General features: G+C 45.8%; 2 long non-coding RNA genes across 2 annotated transcripts; one reads left to right on the top strand and one right to left on the bottom strand.

Annotated features, from left to right (window-relative positions):
• Positions 1 to 873: 873 nt before the first annotated feature.
• LOC142404851 (uncharacterized) lies at positions 874 to 7,121 on the bottom strand. Its single transcript, XR_012773969.1, has 3 exons — positions 7,021 to 7,121; positions 2,327 to 2,452; positions 874 to 1,278 (listed from the first exon to the last, which is right to left on the bottom strand). It is a non-coding gene; the product is annotated as an uncharacterized LOC142404851 (long non-coding RNA).
• Positions 7,122 to 11,542: 4,421 nt separating this feature from the next.
• On the top strand, positions 11,543 to 17,281 carry LOC142404850 (uncharacterized). Its single transcript, XR_012773968.1, has 3 exons — positions 11,543 to 11,769; positions 12,000 to 12,089; positions 17,145 to 17,281. It is a non-coding gene; the product is annotated as an uncharacterized LOC142404850 (long non-coding RNA).
• Positions 17,282 to 20,048: the final 2,767 nt, after the last annotated feature.

Genomic DNA, 20,048 nt, shown 5'->3' with positions numbered 1-20,048 from the left:
TTTCCCATGGGACAGAAAAAAACATATCCTAGCCAGCTCTACTAGAAATCACAACACGAAAAGACAATCCTGACTTTATGCCTGAACATGTTTTTTTGGGATGGTGAGCACGAAGGAGGTAAACACTACTGTCAGTGGATGCTTCAGGAAAATCAGATCTGTGCTGGAGCATATGGGTGCCAGATAAACCGGGCTGCAGGATGACAGGTCACACAGGTTCTGTGAGATGATTCCCTGGATAAAAAGGTCTTACTGTAATAGTGTACAATGGACAATTTACTACACCCTTCAAATAGTTATTTCTTAAGGCGGAAAGGCCAGACCCCTTTGCTGGTGGCTGCCTCTAATATTATTATTTAATTACAATCATGACAGTATTGCAAAGTGCTCCCATGGCAAGGTAGGACTGCCACATTTCCAACGAGGTGGGACAGAAAGGGATGGGAGTAGGATGGGTAGCCCCGGCATCAAAACATGGACTCCAGTCCCAGCCTGGCTGCCCTAAAGACCGACAGCTCCTGCCTGCCCTGGGCATTTATCCCTCCAGCCCTCTCTTGCAAAAGCTTCTCCAGCCCCGTGCCTGCCTGAGGCTTCCCAAGCATCCTTCCACATCCACCTCCCTCACCTCCAATCTCGCACATGGGAAGCCCCTGCCCTGTCCCGGCAGAGCCTCCAGCCCTGTGCAGCTTCCCTGCTTCAGAGCCACCCAAGCCCCCCTTCCCACCAGCACCTCCACCCCACCCCAAACTCCTGCCCCATGGCCCCAGCCCCTTTCCCTGGCTCCCTACTCCCAGACCCTCTTCCCCCAGCTCCCTCTGCCCACTTTCTGTACAGGAACCCACCTCCCCAGCTCCAAACTTTCCCCATCCCTGAAGTCTCTCCTGTCTCCCATCTGGCCTCAAATGCAGCAGATGATTAAAATTAATATAATTAATCCCATTCTCTCTGTGCTAACAGAGACAAGTGCAGGCACTAATTCATGCTCCTGCCCCTTGATGTAATGCTCACTCTTGGCCCCCAGCCCATGCCCCCTTCCACCGAAGGGCTTTTCTCCTTTTGGCCCCTTTCCCTGTCCCAGGGTCCCACCAGAGACCCTTGGGACCCCTGGGGTGCACGAGGTTCTGCCCCGTCCCGCGGGCTGTGGGCTGCTGACTGCCCTGGGGCTGCCTCGGCTGGCCAAACCTGCGTCCTCGTTTCCTCGCAGAGCCGCCTGGGCTCCTGGCAGCGATTTCCAAAATCCAGACAGGAGCTGCAGCTCAAACTCCACCTGGATCAAGCCTGGAGGGAAGAAAAAGCGGACATGTCTGGGAAAAAGAAGCTTTATGGTAATTGTGCAGCAGGCAACCAGACTTTTAGGATGGGAGCCGATTTTCTAGAGGCTTGAAAGGGAACGGGGAGCCCAACATCTATGGGCCACGGCAAGTGTGAACACAGCAAGAGGAGGGTGAGACGAGTCCTAATCTGCCTGGTCAGATCCACATCTCACACCAGATGGATGCTGCCCAGGACAACGAATTACAACATATTCTTCACTCTGACTCACGGCCTGGGGCTGGCAGTGGCCATAACTGCAGGGGTGAGGGGTTCCTCGGGGCGTGCGTGGAAAGGCAGCGCTTTTCCCCAGCACGCTGGTGAGAAGCAGGGGTGGCTGGCTGGGGTAGGCGGCCTGAGGGACCGAGAGTGGCATCCTCAGCCCCCGCGTTGGAGCGCTTCCCTCTCGGTTCTGGTAATGTACCAGCTCCAACACTGCACGGGCATCAGAGCCCAAGCTCCGACTTGGGCATCTCAGAGACACGCCAAGAACACCACGACGGCATGCGTAAGAAAGACAGGAGAAAATTAAGCAAAATAAAGACCAGGGGAGACTCGAATGCTCCAAGTGCTAACAAACAGAAGTGAGAAACATTGCTGCCCTCACCCAAAGCAGAGTGAGCGGGCGCAGAGCGGTGAAATTGGGCTGTCGCTGGGCGAGCGAGGATGGGGCTGCCAGGAACAATGGTCAAACAGGGGGACACCAGAAAGCCATGACGGCGGTGCCCCCTTCTCGGGTGTCTGGCAGGGCCATGTCCCATTGGGAGGGACGAAGATGGGCTGCCTGCACGCCTCGGGCAAACCATCTCAGACCTTTGGGCTCAGTTTATTGTTTGGTAAAACGAAGGCGATAAATATCTGCCCCACAGGGGAGTTGTGAGGCTTATTAACGTTTTGTCTAGTGCTTTGAGATCCACCAAGTGAAAGTCCTTTATGACTATTTTATTGTTATTGTACAAAGATCAAAGTAAGAGCTCTAATCTAATGCCATCCCTTTTATGTTTATACCACCCACTTGCATCCAGAAGTCAGCCCGACTGCAGAGTCTCTCTTCAGCCTCTTGGTCTTTCAAGGCTGCGAGTGTTTGTTTGTTGGTGAGGTTTTCCAGGGTAACTGGCTGCTAGTCAGTCATAGTCTGAACCTTGTAAAAGAATGAGGGCAGACACAAAATTGCATCATTATTTAGCAGGGCTGGAAGTAAACCATTGAGCTCAGGATTTTCTCTAGTTATGTGCTACGTTAAATAAATAGGTGCAGCAGGCCAAAACTGTACGGTACCAAGGCAGTGCTCTATTTGAAATAATTTTTAATTTTTTGGTGTTCAACCTTTGGTCCTTTTATTATGCATGGGGGTGTTCTTGTAAGTACAGATATATATACAGGTATACATGTGTTTTTAAGCCACAGAAGTCTGTAAGTCACAGAACAGAAGACAGCAAATGGGTAATTCATGCATTTTCCTTACCCTGTTTGAAGGAGCTAGTGTCAGAGTGTGATCTAATCCTACAGAGATATTTTTTTTTTCCTGTAAGGGAAAGCTACTGCTGGGAATCTCAATTTATTAAGTGTATGTACTTGTTTCTTCTTGGACATCAATTTTACAAAGTGCCTTAATGTGTGAACTGTACACAAAGGGTCCAAGATGTTGAAGGGTGACAGTAAGTGCTCTGTTGACAGGAGACTGTGTGGTCCAATTATTACTAGGGGGAAAAAAAAAAGCAAAAGCAAAAGGAAAAAAAAGAGAATGCAACTTCATGCCCAAACCTGAATGAAAAGGAGGAAAAACATGAGCTCTATAGAACAAGTCATACTCCCATTCTTGGAAGAAGACCAAACCCCATGGCAGATATGTTTATTTTAATACTTTTATTGTGTTATATATTACTCTGAAACCTGTTCATTTGAAGTTCAGTACCAGAGGGTACAGCTCCTGCAAGCAACCTAATTCTCCACTTGTGCAGCGATTCACACCTGCCTGGGTATGAAATGTAGTGCTCTCTGGGTAATGGAGTTTTCTCTTTAGTGACTGAACTGAAAAGGGGGAACAACAAGGATTTAGGAAAATAAGTTGTCCCACAGTGGAAATGTCTCGATTCTTGGCAAATCAAAGAGAAGCATGTTTTATTTTGGATCACTCTCAAAAGATTCTCTGGATCCAAAACTAAATGTTTGGGGTGGAGGGGATGTTTTGTTTCAGGTTGCTTGCACTTTGTAGTAAGAAACAAAGGAAAACCAAACTGTTAAAACAACAACAAAAAGATCTTTTTAAATGAACAAGTAATCGAGATGAAAACTGAGGAATTTCACTTCAGAAGTGCTGAAGCAATACTTTTTGATACTCTGGAAATGTCTCTCTTGCTGTTTTTTACCTCATCTAAAACTGATCCCTGAATTCAGCTCAAATTTGCTAAGTTTCTGACTGCCCAAGCCTGTGTTTTTTACTCATTTTTATTTGGCAGAGCAAGTAAGAGCATGTGTTTAAATACTTTTTATAAATAGAGAACTCAATTCACAACTGTGGGATTTATCGTGGAGCAATTCCACAGCCTCATCTATCAGCAAACCAGGGCCCTACTTCATGAAAAAGTGAAAATGTGCATATATCCTGCTGAAAATGAATGAGAGTCTGAGGAACGCAGGTATGTCCTGTGAAAATACACAGGCAATCAAAACCCGCACTTTCCATTAGACGAGTAAGGGGTAGGATTTTTTTAAAACTATTTGTGCAGTTCAAATAAAAAGGCGCGCAGCAGATGAACTGTGACCGCAGGGGCACTTCGAAGAGACACCAGTGCTAAGGCAGGTGTGAAATGGGATGTAATTGCAGAGAGAGATTTTGCAATATGGGTTATTTCCAAATGATTACCTATCTACTTTCAGTGCCCCTGTCAGCTGCCGTATGTGTGTGTGTTTATCTATTCATACAGGTAAGTATATTTACATATATGATCTATTCAACAGTGCCAATACCTGCTTTTAACCATTCAAAATGTCCTTCTACTGCAAGAAAACCCAAACCTACACGACTGTCAGCTCTAAGCCCTTGACCTCAAAGGATTCCTGTGGGTACATTTTTGAACTAGCATTCAACATCAGTAAATCTTGCACCAATACCCTTAGCGACTCATAGCCTTTATCTGTCTTTTTAGGGCCAGATTTTCCAAAGTCCTGAGTGTTTGCCTACCTCTCCCCTCGCAACAAGACCTTCCCTTGACTTCAAAGGCAAGAGAGACAGGCCAACACAAATTGCTCTCGAAAATCCCACCCTCGTCTATTTGGCTGCTCTCCTCACCCCATCTGAGCATCTCCTGTTACCCTGAGCAGCAGCACACGCCAGTTGCAGGTAGCACAGTCCTGACTTGTACAGTAAATGAGGAAAACTACGGGCTGCTGCCCTGATGTGTGTACAGCATTTCAGCAAGCCGTTGGTTAGAATGACAGTAATTTTTGAAGATGATTGTGGGATTACATCACAGAAACTCCTCCCCTCCGGGGTGGGTGGCACTGCTACATTATAGGTGAGAAATGATCTTTTCTTGGTTCTTCCTGAAGTAAGGAGTCAAATAGATTTGTCAGCAGGCAGTGTCCTGGGACTGCATTATCCGTAACAGGAATGCAAGCTCATTTTTACTGCAGTTCAGCAACGGGGTTTGATTCTTTTTTTTCCCAGGGTGGCCTTTTCATGTGCTAAAAATGCCTCATCATGGTAAAACACAAACCAGGATCTTCCTTAAAATCCCACCCCCTCTCCTGGGGGGTTTGCCTCATCCAGCTCTTGGGAGATCAGTGTGACTCATGTGGACTATATCAACATACTTCATCTTTTTTTTCCCCTCATTTTCAGTGCTTGAAGAGAGAGGAAAATGTTTGTGAAATAGCGCAGGGTGACAGCAGGGTGAAAGAGAGCTTGTGGAAAGCTGACACTGCCCTGGCATTTCCTATCCCAGGGGCAGGGACGCATGCCCAGCGCTAATGCACCCTCCAACCCAGCACCACAGCATTGCCCAAGCCCGTAGCCAGAATCCACCAAAACCTACTTGTGCAAGGGGCAGGTGCCAGCCTGGGAATACATTTGGCCTGAACTTTGCCCATGTCCCTGCTCCCTGAAGTCCCTGCTGTGGTGGGCTCCGGCAGTTCGCGGGCTCCTGCAGTTCGTGCTCCCAGGCTGACAGTCAGCCCTGCTACAGTGGACGTGAGAAGTCAGCAGCGTCTTCCTCGCTAAGGCGTTTTAGCCTGTGTCTGCTTACTGCCACATGCCCTGAGTAGCTTTTGCGAGAAGAGACTTGGCCTTGGCCTCTCAGGAAAGCAGGACACTTCCACCACGGATGGTGCCTCTGCAGCACCTTGGGAGCTCCACGTGTGTCCTCTTGACGGCTAGCGGTCAGCTCGCTGCAGCACAGGTGGCAGCTGAACCACAGTCCCTGGCTGTGTGCACGCTCTTGGCCCACTGCAAAGGCACAGTGAGCCACCAGGAAGGACATGAAGGAAGCTCTGTCCTATCCAAACAAGTGTCCTAACCACAGGGACAGGGACACTTTCTCCCTCACCTTCTTTGCAGACCTTCTCTACTTTGGATAAGAGAAATGTATCCCTGGTGCAAGAGCTTTCTGGCGAATCGGCCCTGCTTGGCAAACAAAACCCCACCTGTGCTCCTGTTCAGCGGCAATCCATGCTTGCCCGTATGCTGTCCTGCAGGCACAGAGCTGCACCTACCGGCTGCACCCCACTCCTCTCCTTCCAAACAGCCTTGTGTATACATGAGCAGGATCTCAGGGTCTTTGACCCAGCATTAAGATTTACAGAATTTTTGCAGCTCTTGAATGTAATGTTACAGAAAAACTTAATTTAGGTTCCAAGAAAATAACCCCTTGATGGTATTAACTTGCTGTACCCAATGCCCTTGAGAAAGGCTTGTCTTCATGTTTGGTAGCAACCTGTCACATTAGTGACTACACTGCAGGGTGGGTGTCTGGGGTCCTTTCCATTCACTTACCAGTTACTAATAAAAGTCCCCTATGTACCTTGTGTTGTTTTGCTGTTCCCCCCACTCCAAGCTGATAAATTCTGTTCACTTGGAGGTCAGGCTGTCCAAGGGGAGCTCTGTGTGTTTGTACACATCTGTGTGTCTTTGTACCTCTGAAAATCTGTTCTACTACAGCAATGATTTTCTTCATGATGCACAAGTTCCTTTGCAAAAAAAAAAACCCAAACCCATGCTGATTTGCTTTCCCTCAGTCCACCAGGGCCAAACTCTTTGTGCTTCCCTCCCCTTGCTGGGGGGCAGATAACCAGCATCCTAGTGGACTCTGGCTCTCCAGGTTGCACCCTGTTGTCGCGGATGGAGCGAGAGTGCACTACACTCGTAAGAGAGAAGTAAAAATACAGTTTATTGATACAGAATAGGGAGTTTAAAAAGTTCAATGCGACAGTGTTTTAACAAGATTTGATGGCAAGGCACACTTTATTTACTGCATAGAGGACAGGGTCAGACAAAACTGTCAGGGAGACCCTCCCGTTGAGTCATGAGGTTCGGAGAAGGTTCCCCTTGCTTTCCAAACTCCTTCTCAGAGAGGAGTCTAGGTGCAGCTGGATCCAGTCCTAGTCCCAGACTTGGTCAAGGGTTTATGTCTAAAGGATTACATGTGCACAATCAATCCTTTATATCACTTAGCTAAGATTTCAAAGTTTAGCATGCTATTAGTCACTTACTGAGGATCTGTTGCGGCAAGGAATCTCTCAGCCTCGAGGAGTAACCTTGAGAGGCGTCCCTGCTCAAGGGGAGATGCTGGCGTGCAGCCCGCTGCCGTGCAGGAGAGCTCAAAGGGCTCTTGGGCTGCTCACTATTTATGGGGGATGAGATGATTGACCTATAGTCATATTTCCATGCCGACCGCAGATTTTAGTTTCTTCGGTGGGCACATTGCACAATAGCCCTAGGCTATTGTGTTGTTATCTGTCTTCTGAATCGACTTTGAGCCGATGCAGCCATCATGACCAGATGCATCCATTACAATCACCACTGGTGGTTATCACCTGAGCAGGGTTGTAGGAGATAAAGGGTGGGGGCGGGGGAAGCACACCGTCACACCTGTCCTGCTGCTGTGGCTCAGCAGTATCAGTGGAGTTATGCTGACCCTGCAACTGGCCTGATGTGGTGATTTGTCCAAGGCCCACTATACACGAGTTAATTCTGAAAGACCAGGTCCTCAACAGGCGGAAATCAAGGTAAACCTGCAGCTGCTAATCACAGCTAAACTAGCGTTATGAATCGGTTGAAGTTCACACCATGCATTTCTTGGGATTGTCAGCTGCTCCCATTGAGAGGCAGTGAAGACTCCTGCCCAGCACCTTCCACGGAGATACTCTGGATTTGGGTTACTGGTGGGATGCAGGACCTCAAATCTGTATGAGTGAACCAAAATGAGCATTCACAAAGTACATATAGGAAAAAGTTAGTGGCTTTTTTTGCCTTGTACAGTCAGACACATTATCACTATATTTTCCATTTTACTCTAAAAATAGAATTAGGAGGCAAATTTTCCTGTCCTTTATTAACTTCACCAGTACAAGCTAGATTTATATTAGTTGAAATACGCGTGAGAACAATGTGGAATTATAATTCTACACCAAATTAAGCAAAGCCACTAATGGGTAGATTGTAGTAATAAATATATAACAATAATAGAGAAGGAAATAGAATCGAAACTTGAGCTTTAGTCCCAGGCCCACACTCCCATAACTTTCCTCACCCTAGTTTTATTCCACTCAGCTTTATGATAATGGAAGAGCTGAAATGCAAAGATCAGAGTTAAATCCTGACTTTGCAATAACTCACAGCATCTGGTCTGCCCGTTCCTTCCTGGACTGCTCTCTCCGTCATTCTCCAGGCATCATGCTGATGATTTGCAGTGCCACTGCTATTTGACTCCATGACCTATCTATCATCTCCACACTTCAGCATGCTCATTTTTCTTAATTTAACCAATGAATGAAGTAGCTCTAAATCACAAAATGGAAATGAGGGAAAGTGCTTAACTGCATCTAAGAAAAATGCTGGCTAGACTCCTCCCTGGGAAAACAAAATAAATTTCTTTATTTTCAGTCTCAAGTTTATCACATACTTTCTCAGACTGAGAAAAGCTCCCTTACTAGGTTTACAGTTTCCACATTGTGCAACAGAGTTTGTTCTGACTCATCTGTACAATTCAGTCATTTTTGGATCAGGGTCCCATTTTTGCACATTAAGTTGCAGGGAAGAAACATCTAAGTGCTAGAAATAGTCATTCCAGACTTTTTCTAGTCAGTTAGTCCCTGCAGATGGTCAGCTAGAGTTGGTGCTCCTGCTTGCAGTAGACGCGTTGGGTGCATTCACGCTTCTGTGAGTTTCTCCACATAAACTCTTCTCTCCATTCCCACCAAGCCCTGCAGCAGGGTGTTCCCCAGCGTTGTGTAAGGACCCACCACCGCCTTGCACCCACCTCCTGTCAAACCCGCCTGGTGGCTCCTAGCTCCTATATTGGAAGCTAATCCCCACCCATCTGCTCTGCCATGCTCAGCATCATTGGTCTCTGTTACGTTAAAGGGTCCTAAACTTGCTGCTCATTCTTGGCACAGAAGCTGGTTGCACACGCTTGGTGACCCTTGCGACCCTCCTGTGTGTCCTTTCTTTCCCAGTATGGCCTTTTTTGAGAGGGGTAGCTGGACTGCACACAGTATTCAAGACAAGGACACAGCCGGTAGTATAGCTTCATACCCGGCAGTAGTGACAGTGGTTTGGTTTGGTTCTTCCTTTCCTTGGGCACGGAGCTGGTATTTCCGTAGCACTCTTGCTCCAGGACTCCATTCCTGGATGTTCACAGGTGACTCAGAGCTCAGCGTTGCATATTTAAAGTCAAGATTTTTTTTTCCCATGGTGACATCACTTTACAATGTTGCAATTCATCTGCCATTCTTATCTTCAGCTGAATTTCCTTCTGCAAAGTATGAATGAGTTCCTACATCTTAGGATTCAACAGTGTTCACCATCACGATGCTCGTAAACATCTTAAGAAATGGGCTGGTAGTAATGCATTCATAGTATTCTAATTAATCCCTTCTATTGCCTAACATCAAATGCAAAGAAGTATACTACTTTCAAAGCCAGAATTTAAAAGAAACCTCACCAATGACCATTTGAGAACTGTGGAAGAAAAGCAAATAATTAAAAGCAATTGATGCCATCCCAGCTCTTTGCCTCTGAGCAAAGCAAATTATCCACAGCACACCATTTTCTTCTGCTTTGAAAATGTGTGCATAGGAAAAAAAAAATCACTCTAGAATTCTCAGGCTCATTAGATCATGTTGAAAAAAGGGTATAATTTTGTTAATATTTTTGAAATATTTTTTACATCTTTCTTTTTCACGTGAATTTTTAAAATTTGTATTTTAAAAGTCACCATATTTCAAATTTTGGGATCTTTCTGTTACTTCTGTATCCATCAAGGGGGAAAAGAATAACACATTTTAAATTGCACGTGACAGTTTTTCCTCTACAGAAAATCACTAATAGTTATGTCAAAATTACACATTCAAAAAATTCTCAACCTACTCAAAAGAGGCATCATAGAATGAAGGTGTAGAAGAATTGAAAGCAATTTATGGCACTCATGAGCAAAAATAGGCCAAGTCATTGCTCCCAAAGTGTGTGCTTGGTGATGGATGGAGTAAAGATCAAGGCTAGGAGTTTTTCAAACAAAATATGAGATTCCTCAGCAGAAGGACAAAGTTCAGTGTGTGAGGAAATTGGAGCCCCCTTTTGCTGAGGGAAATGGAGAAGGCACATCAAAATAATCAACTGCAAAAGTATTTCATAGTCTGTCCTTGACTTTGGAGATAAATGCGTGATACTGTCTTTTTCTCCCAAAGATATATGCGTGACCGAGAAACTGGTTCCTCTGCTCTTAGTTATAAGCAAACAAAAGATAAATAGCAGAGATGATCATACCGCTTGCTTACAACTCAGGACTTTCAAAGCTAGCACAAGTATTTTCGTGAAAAAGGAGAAAAACTGAGCAGAAAATTTCACTTCAAACCAAACACATCAACCTGCTTTTGAAACATTCCCTTGCTGGGCTCAGTCCTGCTCCTAATGCCCAGTGAGCAGGATGGGGAGCCACGCCAGGCACACAGCAGGGTCAGGTTTTGCCCAACTTGCCCCCCACAAGCCTGGACAGCCAGCCCGTGGCCGCATGGCTGCTGGCAGGAAGAGGGGGCACACCATGCCCTGAGATGGGAAGGTGTTTGGAAAAAGCAGGAGCCAAAACTGCCCAAACCAGGGTTCGCAACAGCAAATGTCTCAGAGGGAAAAGCAGAGCGGCACAGTGGACGTGGCGTGAGAGCCGGAGCAGGGGGGCAGAGCAGCGCAGCAAGGGCGTGCTGGCTGGTGAGAAAACCTGGGGTGGTAAGGGAGGCACATCAAGAAACCCCAAAGTACAAACCCCGATGAGTCAGGCTGGGGGAAGAAAGGCATGAGACGGAAGAGGAAGAGATGTGCATACAAGCACTCCTGTCTGGATCCACATGCATGATGCATATTTATTAAAGCCTGGGCAGTATTTCTGGCTGAAGATACCACGTCTGCCCCTCTCCCCTCGTGTCCAAATTCAGTTTTCTTAGCTGGGTTTGGTTGGCTGTTTTAATCCCTTTTTTTTTTTTGACTGGAGCACTGAAGCTCCAAGGGGTGTTAACGTATAGTCACTGAGGAAAATCTTGAAGGGAGAACAAAAGCATCCCAGCTTTTCCCAGGGTGGACGGGCAACGGCCAGAGAAGCATCACTTGGTCACAAGGCGGGAGGGAAAGCCAATGGGCCGGCTGTGGGCAACCGCAGGACGATGGGAGCAGCGGTTCGAGAGAGCAAGTAATGGCATGTGCAACGAACGATGATGAAATGTGGCCGAACTAAATAGTTGGGCCCAGACTCTTGCCCGTCTTTCCTAAAGTCAGCAAAGTTTAGCTGGCCTTACAGCAAAGCCAAGCGGGGCTGAGAAATCAAGTTCGGTGTCATCCAGTTTTAACCACCCCAAATGCCTGCAAAGTGTACGCAAGGTTAAAGAAAATTTACCGTAACTCATATTTTAAGTGTCTCTGAACTTGGCCGCCCACACAGGAAACAGCTTGGAGCAGGTGGTCAGCAAAGCCTGCAGATCACGGCTGGCTCCACTCGTGGTACTTGTGGGTTACTGACTCACCGCCGAATTATGAGCCCAAACAAAAGACTTTTAAGATAAACTCGAAGTCTAGAAATTGAAGAAGACAAGGTGAAGGAAATGATGATCCCAGCCTGTGCCCGAAATGCACGCGATGGATGAGGAGTTGGTAAAAAGCAAAATAAAGCAAGGGGCTGTTGCGCGGGGGTTTGCTCCTCCTACTTGCCCGAGCACCTGAAGGACAAATCAGGGGAGTGTGACAAGAGATGGCAGGTGACGGAAAAGCTGTTCTCGATGTGTCATGCTGCTTCTAGCCTGCTAGTAAAAAACCCCTGTATTTTAGAGGATATTCCAACCATCTCATTGGGCTGGAACTGTTTGCTTGAACATATAAAAACGTTGAAATTCTTACCAAATAATCGCTCGTAGATTAAAGTCTTGCGAATACTGCCAGAAATTATTCCTAATGCCAATTTTTTTTTTCCCTCTGTCACTTTTCAGAGCTAAAAATCTCACAACTGTGGGAGAAATCCTACCAAACTGGAAAAAGTTTGCTGCTTGTTTATCAGCCATGTCACACGCTGAAGTTCTATGTGAGTATTACTTTCAAGGTACTCAATATTATTAAAATAGATGCTTGTATTGCAGATACTGTTAAAAATTACAGACGTGAGGGCATAGAAGAAGTCAGTTTTCGATGAGAATATGTCTTTAACTCCCTCCACCCTCATGCCCTGGTTTTGCTGTGAATGCCGTGCAGTGGGTGATTTTAGGCAGTTCACCGTGCAGTGACAAGAAAGGTTTTGCACAGTGACTGCTAGCCCTGAAGTTTGCACGCTCCCCTCCACATCTACAACACGCACCGCACGATTGCAGAATTTGGTGGGCTATCCGGCAGCTGAAGGCAGCCCGCGCAGGCATGGCCTCTTAGGCTGGTTCACAATCCCCTCTGGAAGGGAGAAAGGGCAAGCGGGAGGCTTGGGGGGAGCAGAGGCAGAGGAGGAGGTGAACACAGCAAACACTGGGCATTGATTTGCTTCACTATTTCTCCCAGGCATCCCTGCGTGCTGGGGGTTGTCGCTTCATTCGGGGCCCTTCCATTTTCTTACCTGACTGCAAGGTCTGCCGTCACCCCAGAAGTCCCCCACCGAAGGGGCCAAGGGCACGGTCAGCTCCAGCCTCTGAGCGGCAGTGACATTAGTTTCTGTTTGCTCTGTTGGCAGCTCTCCTTCCTCTCACCATCCCTCCTACTGCTGTCTCAACAGCGTTCATTTTATTACCTCCCATTTATTTGGTGCATAAACCCCTGCACCGACAGTGCTTTCAATTTCTGCCGAAAAAGAGGAGAAAATCGTCACATTTCCTAAAAGGGGAGTTTTCATTCAGAGGGCACAGATCGCACCATGAGTTTGCATGCTGTAAACTAGGTCTGTCTAGATGACTCACAGCAGTTGCCAGCAGACATACCTGTACAAACACACACCCTGAAGTATTATAAATTAGTCTAGTTGTCTAATGCACTCACTGAGTGCCTAGTACTGCTGGTAAAATATGTGCTGTCTTTGCTAGCACGGGAGGATGTTGTAAGGTCTGATCTGAAGCCAGTTTAACTCAACGAGCTTTAAATCTGGGTTTAGATGGTGAGAAATGCTCCAAAATAGGTCTCATTCAGCAGAGGACATCAAACCGCTGGGGCAGCTCTTTTCATCCTTCAAGTGGGGATTTAAATACCCGGCAATACCGGGGTCTATATGGTAAGCTAACGACGCTAGGAGCCAGCGCTCTCCTTCCCAGATTCCCTGGTTTTGTGTTGTAATCTTGGGCCAGGGCGTGTACCATAAATGTCTGACAACGTAGCAACACAGTTTAGAGGTGTGATCTCTCATATGCATTTTTGTACCAGGATGCTGTGTGAGCTGAGCTATACCACAAAAACAGTTGCACCCGAAGTAGGAGCTTTTGCTGGTATTAAAGTACTATGAAGAATTGCTCCCCTGTACTGTAAAGTTTCTGCGGCAGATCAGGACCACAGAATCATTTATTAAAACTAAAAATGTAGGAAGCCTAGTGCTGATCCATACTGGGGAACCCTTTCTGCCTACATTATGTGGGTGAAAAAAATAGAGGTCTTTCCCTTTGGAAAGAGTGGTATATTTCCAAATATTCCTATTCTGTGGTTCGGCTTCCTTCAGCTGGGCAATGTGTTTTAAGCCACAAAGATGTAATAACGCAGCTCTGCAGAAATCTCTTTTCTGATTTATTTGTGCATGCTACAATACAACAGGAAATCTGCAAATGCTCTTTCTGAACTCCCCAATCACAAATTGTAAAATACCCCTCCATGCAATGCTTTCTAAGAACATTTCACGTGACATGTTTTCAGGAAAAAGACTGCTACTTGGAAGCCTGTGTGCATCAGGAATTCAGCGGTCTTCTACATCTTATTGAAAATTAACTTGCTTGGGTTTTATTTTCAGTACCTTAAAAACCATTGCTGTGGCTGTGCTCTTTGCTGCAAGTAGCTGGCAGAGCTAGGAAACGGGGAACCGAAAGACTTCGGGAATACGGATTTCCACCCACAGTTATGCTATTTTTCAAGGCGCCCATTTGATGCTGTTTACCTGCCCGTGTTCCTTTAAGTGAGTAGAAATAGCTCTGTCTCTCAGCGAGGCAGACCTGGTTGTGGTTACACGCTGGTCGCAAGCAGCCAGAGCAGCCTGCAGAGGTTTGAATGAGCTTTAAAGCAGTGAGTTTGCACGGTGGAGCAGCTTTGCCACCACAGCGTGAGGCTCGAGGACGAGCTACTTGACGCTTCTGAAGCGTGTTTTCGAGTCCCAGGGAGCTGTGCGCTGCCTGCTAGAGCCAGCCTAATGCCGGTACCCAGCTGAACCCTTTAATTGCCCAGGAGCTTCTCTTCATGCCACTGTAGCAGCTGGGATAAGGCTCCTCTTGCCTAATTTGGCCCTCTAACAGGGAGGCGTGCAGTTATCCCTCCCAGCTTTGGCAGCTCTTCTGCAGCCTCCTTCCAGAGGTACCCGTTTCCCCCCTTCACCGTCCAGGGAGCTGAGGGAATTAGCTGGGACTACAGGTCTTGCTTTATACGGCTGAAGTTGGGTGAAACGAAACCTTCCGTTCGTGAATTCTGAGACTGCAGTGCCCTAAGTGGTTCCAGCGTTGGGACCCTTCAGCTTTTACTGTATCTTTATTTCACTGCAATATCCAGATTGAAAACACATTGGAGGGATTGTTTGGGGCATATATTAGTGTCAGATCTGTTCTATGAGTTTCTGAAATTTGGTATTCCCATGTTTGTAAGACAAGACAGCAGTTTCTGCATTAAGTTTTGGCTTTGATAGTTTGATGCTGTCTCTGAAGCAGATGGGTATTCAGTTCCATATGTCATCCAGAGCTTTGTTTTGAAAACACCAGGAAAAGATAAAAAAATAAAAGGAGAAGCAACTTTAGTCAGATTTTAGCCTGGTTCATTGACCATCACTAAAAAGTGGAGAGACATTTAACAGTTTTGTGGGTGAGGTTGAACGCAGAAACTAGAGCAATGTAGCTTCCAGGTATATCTGCAGCGTAAATGAGTCAAGAAATTAATCTGAAACTTTTATTGAAAAAATGAATATTTTGCAATAATAAAATCTTCAGTTTTGCCACATTTCTTGTATCAAAGAGGTATTTAAAAGCTGCATGACTTTGATGCATTCTATTGGACGTGACCTCATTATCACTTCCTTCCATTATAGTTAAAAAACCCCATAAAAATAAAGTTTTTAAAGGGCTTTAACTACAAAGGAGTTTTCTGTTTCTGGGTCGTGTGAGAGAGTTCGTTATCCAAAATACATAGTTTTACTCGTTCACACCAAAATCTCTCCAGCAAATTTTCCTGGCATAATATTGAGTGTCTCCCCATATATACTGGAGAAATCACTTGTTCCATCTTTAGCCGAAAAGACATCTATGGAGCCGTATATTTGGTCCCCACAGCTCCTGCCTTCTTTTTTTGGCACCCTTTTCTCCCTGCCACACAGCTGCCACACACAGCTGTACCTCCTGCCCCGCCACGGGGACAGCTGCACCCCCGGTCAATCAGCGCCAGAAACACCACAATTCACGGTGAGATGGGTTTGGATGAATCCTCCCCAAATTTGCCTTTCCTGATAGCGGGAGCCGGCTCCTGAGCCTCCCCGGCATCCGCGCGGCGGGACCGAGGGAGAGCTGGGGACAGCAGCCCCGGCAGAGCTCTCCAGCCCAGCCCTCCCTCTCGCCCATCGGTTGTCCGCATCAGCTAATGGAGCCACAACGGTCTCGTTGCAGGGTTGTACAAGGCCCGGCAACAGCATTCAGACCTTAACGCGAGCCCACCAACCAGGCCTGTAAAGCAGTTGGGTATTAAAGCGAGGAAGGCAACTGGAGCACCGAGCCAGATAACCACCCTTCCCCGTGGAGATCATCACAGGGGGGAACTAGAGGCCTTTAAAAGTTAGCTTTTAACCTGCGACTAAAAAAGTGCATACATATCTGTTTTAAACCAATACCTTTGGTAAGAACGTTGGATGGTTTCATGGCCTTTCTTTTTTTAAAGACTAGCGAAGGATTTTGTACACACCCGCAGACATGCACATGCGCACACAAGTGCGTGCATTTGTTTTAATCGTTAATCCAGACAAACTGAAGATTATGTTGTCGCATTAAAGGCTAATGTGATGAAAAGATCAAGGCATTTAATGAAGTGCAAAATTCATCCTACTTATGAAATGTTGCTCTCTCCAGGGAAAACTCCATACAGAAAATGTGGCTTTTTAATGAAAGTTATTTGTGTCTGTTTAATATTCTGAACCATGAGAACAGATTTTTGTTGTTGTTGTTTTGGCACGTTATTAGTGCGGAGTGCAGCACCACTTCATTTTTTCTAACAACTTGAACTCTTTGGCAGGCAGCCCCGTGCAAGAGTGGATTACCTCTCTGCTTTAATGGGATAGTTCATTAGCAGATTCGGTCATGTAATTGGGGAGGATAGTAGAAAAATTTTAAGAACTTCCTAGCTGCTCTACGCTCAGTTCACCTCCTATCGAGCGGTGGGAACCCAGACCCACCGCAGCCTCCGAGACACTCAGTTAATTACTCTCCGTCTTGGAGCGATTATTCCTGCCCCAGCTTCCTCGTCGCAGAGGTTAAGCACTGTCTAATGAATGTGGAGGGAGAATTAAAAAATCACAACCCTGAGTGTGCGAAGATCACCTGCGTGAGACATTTCAAGCTGCATTGTAAAGACGGAGTTAGCAAAGTGCACGTAAAAGAGAAATCCCTCCAGCACGGGCAGCTGCCCGTGACCATCGCTGCGCAAGTAACATCATAAAAACCTCTCAGAGCAGGCTGCTTTGCAGGGATTGCTCTGCCTTACGCTCATACACATCCTGTAACACTTAGACGCAGCGACCGAGTAAGCAGCTTGATACCACACAGTATTTTACTTGCAGTCAAGTACACCTCTATTCCTACCCTCCAATAAATTGCAGAGATAAATTTGGAATTCCTTGTCACGGGGATTTGGAGAAAAGAAATGCGTTAGAGATGAATGCTTTCAATAGTTTCTACAGATTAGGTCTAAAGCTAAAAATCACCTGTTTGCTTTTCCTAAGGTGGTTTTCCCTTACAGCTGAGATTTGCAACTGATGATATCCTTAAAGTGAGTGACAGTATGAAACTATTTATTTCCAACAGTAAGGAAATTATGTATTATATTGCTCACAAGAGGCCTGGTGCATTCTGTTCTTGGAAGTCCATATTCAGCTGTAAGTTTTACAAGAACGAGGTTGTCAGAAGCACTGAACACTCCTGGCCCACTCTTGAAGTCAGTGCAAACTGGGGATTTACTTGTAGTTATCGGAGTGTGATGACAGCTTGCTCTAAGGAAAACCTGAAGTACAGGAGCCATGCAGCAGATGTGGAAAGCTTGGACAACCTCATCACAATTGTCTGTAGAGGAAGGAATGCTGCAGTAGGCTGACCATTATTTTTAAGTTCTAAAACATTCCTAAACCTGGGATTTGTGGGAGTGAGGGAGGAATCTTCATCAGGCCATTCTCACACCGTCATGTTTCAGAATAACTGGAGTTTCAGAAAACTGTTGTATAAAATTGCTGTGTGACTTTTGCAAGCGCTGGCTTGGGATAGACACCTCTCATTTGGGACTTCTCTGGCTCAGAAATATTTTTACCCGGAGATACGGTGGATGCTAAAGGAAAGGCGGACACCCCTCTAAGTTTCCACGTACAGAGCTCTAGTTGAACGCAGACCAGCTTTGGTGAGGAGGGCTCTGGCAGCGCTGAGGAGTAGACCAGGTACCTGGGAGTGACCCAAGCCACTCAGAGCTGTGACTGCTGCTGCCCTTCTGCATTCCCGGACCTTTTAGTACCACCTTGCTCTCCCCACCACCAGGGAGGATAATCAGAACAATTCTATTGATTTAGAGGACTGAAAAACATGTCACTGTGTGACACAAACCCTGTAAGGCTCTAGCGGGCAGCAGGGAGTCCAAACTGACTTACTAAGAAGTTAGAGGTGGCCACAGTGGTTCTGAGACTACCCTTCACGAAGATATTGTGAACAACACATGGCTTTCAGCAGGTATTGCCCATTTCCTAACTAGGAGCAGTGAAAAGCCACTGTTTTATTTTAGATTAGAAGCTGCAGTTGTGGTACCAGTTGTTATGTACTTTCAAAAAGTCATAGGTTGTATGAGAGGCACGCAATATATAAGTGGTAATATGTGTCCAGAGTCCAAGAGAAAGAGAATATCAGTAGGGTGTTTATATACACCCCAACCTTGATTCTTTACAGCTAAAATGGCAGAAGAATAGGTCTTTAATATTTATATGTTAACAGCTAGTGTAAATTCCCTGTTTAGGGCTAGCCTGCATGGGAAATTTTGCCCTAGCAGCTATGCCAGGGTAGCTTCCTTTGTGGACTTTATTCTGGAATAAAAAATCATTTTACTTCTTAATAACACTTGTACTCACAAAATGGAAATACTGTTCTGGAATAAGGGGATATTTATTCTGGAGTACCACCCATATGGGGAGTCACACAGAATGGTAACAGAATACCAGTTCTGTCCAGAATATTTACTCTGGTTGATTTTTTTTCCAAGGAGAAAGCCTTGTGACAAATACATAAGGGTTGAGCATGCCGGATGCAGAAGGCATGTCTAGGGTAGGAACAGATTTAGAATAGCTCAGAAAGAGCCATTTTTTTAAATTTTGGAAAAATGTCTTCTTCAAAATGTTGAAATTTTAGAATTCCGGGAAAGTTCCTTCAAAACAAACACAAGAGCCTTAAAATGAGTGGAAAACACAAACACTCTCCAAAGCAAAGCTACCTATTTAGAGAGTTACTACTACCACTAGCGCATTGACTACTCGTGTTGAGTGCTGGAGTAGATTGTTTTTACTCTCTCTGTACAAAACCGATATAAGAGATCGCCAGATTTCTGGTATTTTATCAGAAGATGGATGACAACCCCATAGCTCAACTGAGAGGATCCAAGTCACAAACATTAGCCCAACAAAACACTGGGGTTTTGGAGAAGGTCTACCGAAGGAGGGCAGCAGCCTGTGGCCTGTCCTCTATATGCAAAAATAAATCTTGATCAGAATCAAGCTTACAGTTTGATGGACAATCCAGATATTAGGCTTGCCTATAAAACACAAACACACAGATCCAGCAGTTGAAAAGGTTAAGACAGAGACTCCTCTTTACAGCTGCGCTTTCTGTTTCAATGCATTCTGTACAAAACCTTTTCATATGTCTGAAAAAGAAAATGCCTACTTTAAATGATTAGGGTGCTGTCCTCAGGGGAAGTTAAAGATGTCCATGGTAACAAAATAAATAATGGACTAAAAAATGGTTCACGCTTTATTACAGCATTTCACGATAACACAGATCTTTTTTTGAAGTGTTAAACTGTGTCTTTTATTTAGTAAAGCGTACCAGCCAACACTGGCATTCCGCAATCTGCAATTTATTAGCCATGATCCTCTTTCATCAGAAGTCATTCTAAATAAAATTGCGGCTGTTTTTTATTTACTGTAACTCATTGCATTCACTAAGAATGATGATCTGGCAGGTGAAAGTGAACAGCAGAGAAAACTGTCAGAGATTTTTCAGGCGGGGCAGTTGCGCTGGTGGGAATGTCACAGGGCAATGGCAAACACGTGGAGGGGCAGCAAGGACCCCACATGTGCTGGTGGTCACACATGTTCCCGACGTGGGCAGCGGTGACGGAGACCTCTTTCCAGCAGTGAGCTTCGCTCCTCAGTGCAAAGCCTCCTTGAGGACCTGGGGAACCTGCCAGAGGACATCAATGAGCCTAGCACTGAGTTTCATAAGAGCAGTTCATGAGGCAGGTACGAGAGGAGGTTCAAGGTTAAGGCAAAAATTGATGCCTTCAGGATTTTGCTGAGCAGCTGAAGTTCTCCTCCTGAGATGTAAAAGCTGTTGCTGGGAGCAGGGTAGAGCTTAGCCTTCGTGAATCTATTTTTAAT

Source organism: Mycteria americana, chromosome 1 (genome assembly GCF_035582795.1).
Source record: "Mycteria americana isolate JAX WOST 10 ecotype Jacksonville Zoo and Gardens chromosome 1, USCA_MyAme_1.0, whole genome shotgun sequence".
NCBI classification, from domain to species: domain Eukaryota; kingdom Metazoa; phylum Chordata; class Aves; order Ciconiiformes; family Ciconiidae; genus Mycteria; species Mycteria americana.
The sequence above is the reverse complement of the archived record's forward strand: the minus strand, read 5'-3'. Positions and strand labels throughout refer to the sequence as shown.